This window comes from Equus przewalskii, chromosome 5 (genome assembly GCF_037783145.1).
Source record: "Equus przewalskii isolate Varuska chromosome 5, EquPr2, whole genome shotgun sequence".
Taxonomy (NCBI): Eukaryota; Metazoa; Chordata; class Mammalia; order Perissodactyla; family Equidae; genus Equus; species Equus przewalskii.
In genome coordinates, this window is record NC_091835.1 from 25,167,562 (window position 1) to 25,173,561 (window position 6,000).

Below are 6,000 nucleotides of genomic sequence, written 5' to 3' on the forward strand. Positions count from 1 at the left end.
CGGGGCTGCAGGGGAGGTCCGGCGGGCTCGGCTCGCGCTCCGGAGAGCACCGGGCTGGCGCGCGCGGCCTGGGCGCACGGGCCGGGCCGGGCCGGGGGCGCGGAGCCGGGCGTCCACCTGCCGGGCCGGGCGGCGGCGGGCGGGGGGCGTGGAGCGGCGGCCTGGGCGGGCGGCGGGGGGCGGACAATGGCCCGCGGCCGGGCCGGGGCTGCGCTTACCGCGGCGGCGGCGGCGGCGGCGGGCGCTCTAGCCCCGCGCGGTCGCTCCGAGCCGCATCTCCTCAGCCTGCGCCGCCACCACCACCACCCCGGCGGCGGGCGGGCGGGCGAGCGGCGGGCGCTCGGGCGGCGGCGACAGCGGAGACGCGGCCGCGGCGCGCCGGGCCCAGGCGGCTGAGGCGGCGGCGCGGGCGGGCGGGCGGCGGGCGGGCGCGCGGGCTCGGGCGCGGGCGGCGGCGGGGACGGTGCTCCGCGGCGGCGGCCCCACAACCTCCCCTCCTCATTCACAAAAAATTGACCCACGTTGAACCATGATGCTGCTCCCCCCGCTAGCACCGAGCCGGGCGCTGATAGGCTAGCCGCGACGCCCGTCAGCCGCTCCGGCCCCGCCCCCTCGCCGGCGGCGCTGCAGCCATTGGCTAAGGCGGCCTTGCATCACCACCCCTCACGGGCCCCTCCCGCCCGCCCGGTTTCTAATGAAGAGCTCGTCAATTACGGCTCGGCCCCGCCCTCCGCCCGCCCTCCCCTGGCGCCCGGCCGTCCTCCCATTGGCCCGCTCGGGCCCCAGGTACCGCCCCATCGGCTCCCGCCCCTCGTCCCGCCGCGGCCAACCGCCATGCCGGATGCCCTACGAACGGCAGGGATGCTCCACCCCCGCCCGCCTTCCCGCACACGTCCTGGACCCCATTGGCTGTCGGAGCTGTCAACCCAGAGGGCGGGGCTACTAAAGGATGCTCCAGGCGCCAGCCGCTGGGCGCTTCGCGGTTGAGAAAGCATAGGCAGCCGGGACCGGTGGTGACTGTAAACACGGGCTCTGGCCCTGGCGAGCCCCACTCGGCAGCCCCGAAGAGCTGGCCCACGCCAGCCCGGCGGTCAGGATCGCGTGCCTGCGGGTCTGCGGGCCTGACGGGCGCACGCTGGGGAGCAGAATGAGGCGCGGAGCCGGTCGGGCCTGGCCGCGGCCTCCATCTTGGGTACTGGCAGCGGTCACGTGGTGTTGCGTGCGCCCGGGGACGCAGGGGCGGTGCGGAGGATGAGCGCGCAGGCGCGGCGAGCCCCGCCCTGCCCCGCGGCGGGAACGCGGCCTCCGGGGCGAGGGGCGTGGGGCGGACCCACCGCGCCTGCGCCGGCGGGAAAGGGCCTTGACCGTGCGAGGTGACGGCCCCTTGGACGCCGCGGCCGCAAGTCGAGGGTCGGTTGCAGGAGACAGCGGACTCACCCGGTGGTGCCAGCCGTGTCGCGCTGCTCCCGCGTCCTGGCTGGCTTCTTTGGCCCGAGTGCCCAGTATTTTCAGGCTGCCAGTGGGGCGGTCTGAGCCGTGTTAAATGACCACGTCGTGTCCCGCACGTGGCCCTTCGGGGACCTCAGTAAGGCACCGTACGCCGTTCACCCAGAGGCCGCGGTGGGGTCTCGGGCCACCACCCCCCCCGGCCATTTCGTTCCGACGGGAGTGACAGCTTTTCAGCCTCGGTGCCCCTAGTGTTTGTCAGAATCCCATGTGTTCACCAAGCGAGGCTGAGTGTGCCCGTACCTGGGAGGCGCCCGCCTCGTGAGTCCCGCCTGGGTCCTGTGGCTGAGGCCGTCGTGCGTGTTCAGACCCACAGGAGGGTACACCTTTTGGCAGTTCTTGCAGGACTGAATCTTGATAGAGTGAGAGACTGAAACAATGGTATTCAGATTGCAGCATCTTATCACTGTTGTGTTGATAAAACACTTCCTTCAATGAAAGTGCTGTATGACGTCTATATTTCTAATTGAAAGGGGTGTCCAGATAACTTGCTTCCATGAAACCTTATACCTTGCAGGATACCTTGAGACCTCTGAGCGTGTTTCACAACTCACGAAAATGATGAGCGCTGCTCAGAAAGCTTGGGATCTTAATAAGCAAATTCTGTTAAATATGTTGGCGCTTAACTAAAGCCGCGTCTTTCCTAGAAAGCAGAATCGAGGTAGGTCATTTGAGAACCGCATCCAAGGGAGTTTTACCTCAAGTACAGAAATGTCCTTATTTCTTGGGCTCTGGTTGCATGAACTAGGAGACAGCGTCACACTGAACCACACAGGAAGATGTACAAACATGTCAGGTGGAAAAAGGAATATTGGGTATATTGAGAACTTGGTCATGAAAGAAGAAAAATTGATGGAGAAATTGCCAGAGGTGACTAGGTTATCTCAAATTACCTGCTGGAGGTAGGGAGGGAGACACCCGTCCCTCACCGACACCCTTAGTACTCATTGTCACATCAAGAAAAAAAGACACTGACAAACCTTCATCACTCATTAACTTAAACTTGAGCTTTTCCAAGTTTTATGCCCCAGATGTTTTTTCAGGGGAGAAAAGAAGCATATCTGTTTTAATGAAAATCAGTCCTTTGTGGTTTTATGTTCTTTTATTTGTTTTGTAATGAGGAATTTTTGAATTTTTTTTTAACTTTCCAGAACTTAAAAGAAAATCAGAAAGCAGCTCAGTTTAATTATCGATCTTAGAATAACCCCAGAGGCAAAGAGCTGAAGCCTGCAGGAGTCTGTGTGACAAAGTCAGCCCATGGGATGTTGGCAGACATGTGTGATTGCTTACTTTGAGGGCCTTTCCTTTTAGAAATGAACAAAGACTAGTTTTCATCTCGTTCTTGATCATTGACTTTTGGAGGAAAAAATGTAGCTATGTGGGTAAAAGTAAACCTTTCAAAATGAAAATGCACAATTTTGCAGTATGTTTACTATCTTAAAATAATAAGTAATGATTAGAAAACCTTGTGGTGGTCTAGTGGTTAAGATTTGACTTTCCCTGCCTCTGCCTGGCTCATTTCCCGCTCAGGGAACCACACCAACCATCTGTGGGTTGTCATACTGTGGCAGCTGCATGTTGCTGTGGTGCCGAAAGCTGTGCCACCTGTATTTCAAATACCAGCAGGGTCACCCATGGTGGACAGGTTTCAGCGGAACCTCCAGACTAACACAGACTAGGAAGAAGGACCTGGCCACCCACTTGCGAAAAAATTGGCTGTGAAAACCCTATGAATAGCAGTGGAGCATTGTCTGATACAGTGCTGGCAGGTGAGAGGATGGCTCAGAAAGACAGGGCAGGGTTCCGCTCTGCTTTCCACGGGGTCACTGTCCACTAGGAGTCGAAATCGACTCGATGGCACTAACCAAAAAGAAAGCCTTGGGCATTGTAGGTAGAAATGCCTGCCCCGAGACAGCTTAACTTTAAAGCAAATGAATGGTGAATTGCAGAATTTTAAAACAAAAGACATAGCTAAAGAAAATTACCACTAGTGATCTGGCTGATGATGGAAGCAGTACGTTCATCAATTTTCATATAAGGTGAGATAGGATCAGCGGCTGAGTCATATTTAGATGATAAAAATTAAAGTACAGGGGCCGGCCCCATGGCCGAATGGTTGGGTTTGCGCGGTCCGCTTCGGTGGCCCAGGGTTTCACCGGTTCGGATCCCGGGTGCGGACATGGCACCCCTTGGCAGGCCATGCTGAGGTGGCATCCCACATGCCACAAGTAGAAGGACCCACCCACAACTAAAAATATATGCAAGTATGTACCAGGTAGGCTTTAGGGAGAAAAAGGAAAAAAATAAAATCTTTAAAAAAAAAATTTAAAGTACAAATTCATTTCACAGATTATTAAAAGTATACAATAATCAAGAGAAATGCAGGGGAAATGCTGCATATAAGCCTAGTAAAATTAATTTTACAAGTACAAAATGAGAGCTCTATGCCTGAAGAAAAAGTCACATGGAAGAGTTCTGGGATTCCTAAGTGTCATTCATTAAACGGTAGAATTCCATCCAGAGGGATGAGTGGTCCCATTGCTGTGTGCCAGTCAGGCCTCCTCGCCTGCAGTCCTGAGAGCCCTCCGGAGAGTGAGGCACCTGGTAACTGTTGGCCCAGTGTGTAGGACATCCCTACCTGCCTTTGCTGGAGAAGAGAGACTTGGAAGCCTGGGCGGCTGTCTTGAGATCCCTGAGCTGAAGGAGACCCATCCACAGCCTGTATGAAGAGTGAGTACAAGAGAGATCTACGTGATGGAAGGAAGGTCTCTAACACTGGAGCTGAGCGTGAGGGGAAAGGTCAGCAACAGCCAAAACACGAGGTAACATCCATGTGGGGCTCATACAAAGGCCTTTTCCAGAGAGTCCCAAACTCAAAGCATTTTGCTTCAGAAAGAAAATGAATCCCAGTGTTAAGGGAAGGAAACAAATCCTTCCATCAGAAATAAAGACAGCCCCAAAGACTCAAACTAAAAAAAAAAAATCTGGAATTAGGTGTTCACCAAGATGGCCAATTATAAAGTAAATACTCCAAAAAAACCAATAACTCTCAGATATACTAACAACACTTGATAATATAAATGCTCGTATTATTGAGCATTCGCTATGTGGCAGGCATTATGCTAAGCACTTTATATGCATTAGAAAAACAAGATGGAAAATTCCCCATCACATTAACAAAAAAACGTTTTAAATACCTAAAGGTAACACTAAATCCCAGTGGAACTTCATAGGAGTTAATTGACAAAATGGTTGAATAGTTCATCTGGAAGAATAAACATTTGAGAACAGTCAAAAAGAAGAGTGATGTGAGAGAAAACAAAACATATTATCTAGGCTGCATAATGAAAACAAGGTGGACTGACCAAGAGCGATGGAAAATAAAGGAAAGTACAGCCCCCAGCAAATGCAAGAATCCGGCTGATATCCAGCCACTGGATCCCTCCGTCCCAGCTGCTCATGGCAGACATCCTTCCAGGCTGGTCAGTGCCTGCGCCATATCACTTGGTAAGTATTTCAAACATCATCCCTGTAAGGATATGACATATAATCAAGGTGCCTTTTCAAATCGGTGAGAAAATCATGTGGGAGAGCACCTGCTAATCATTTGGAGGGAAAAGAATAAAATTGGAATCCTACCTCATTAGATGGAGGAAAGATGTAAGTGTTAGAAAAAACAAAAGCCATAAAAGTACTAAGAAAGAGCCAGCCCTGATGGCCCAGTGGTTAAAGTTTGGCACTCGCACTGCTTCGGCCACCCGGGTGTGGTCAGTAGCCATGCTATGGCAGTGGCTCACATGGAAGCACTTACAACAATGATTTACAACCTTGCACTGGGGCTTTGGGGTGGGAAAAAAAAAGAATAAAAGCAGAAGATCAGCAATAGGTGCTAGCTCAGAGCAAATCTTTTCCTGCAAAAAAAAAAAACTAAGAAAACATGTTAGTGGACCTTCCGTAGGGTTATGGAATTCCAAAATACCATCAACAATTGTAAAGGGAATTATTAATATATTTGACTACATTACAATTAAAGTTTTGGGTACGATCAGTTTGGGAAACAGATAAATCCCAATTCTGGTATATTCATACAAAGGAACATTACTCAGCAATAAAAAAGAACGAACTACTGATCCAGATGGATGGACGTCAAAAATGTCATAAAAGAAGTCTGATACAAGAGTACATACTCTGTGACTCCATTCATGTGAAGCACAGGACCCCGCCCAAAGAATCAGTGGGGGCAGACATCAGAAGCCTGGTCCTTGGCAGAGGATTGACTGGGAAACCCAGCACAAGAGAGCTTTCTGAGGCGATGGAGAGGCTATACATCTCGAGCGGGGTGGAGCTTGCACAGGGGTAAACACTTGTCACAACTCATTGAATTTAAGGGCTGTGCCCTTCACAGGCAGATTTTACCTCCAAAGAAAAAATACTGGAGGCAGAGGCTGCCCCATTTCGGGGGGAGGGGTGGAACCCCTCGGTGCAGAAACAACA

The 6,000-nt window shown here is 52.6% G+C and overlaps 1 protein-coding gene across 6 annotated transcripts in view; it reads right to left on the reverse strand.

Moving 5' to 3' along the window:
• Nucleotides 1-358, reverse strand: part of HDAC4 (histone deacetylase 4) — a 326,578-nt gene extending 326,220 nt beyond the window's left edge. For 5 of the 6 annotated variants that reach the window (XM_070618799.1, XM_070618795.1, XM_070618800.1 and 2 more), the window contains exon 1: nt 219-350. The gene's annotated coding sequence lies outside the window, so the exon portion shown is untranslated. Of the gene's footprint in view, nt 1-218 lie in introns of all 6 variants that reach the window. The other variant, XM_070618796.1, reaches the window with a different exon arrangement.
• Nucleotides 359-6,000: the final 5,642 nt, after the last annotated feature.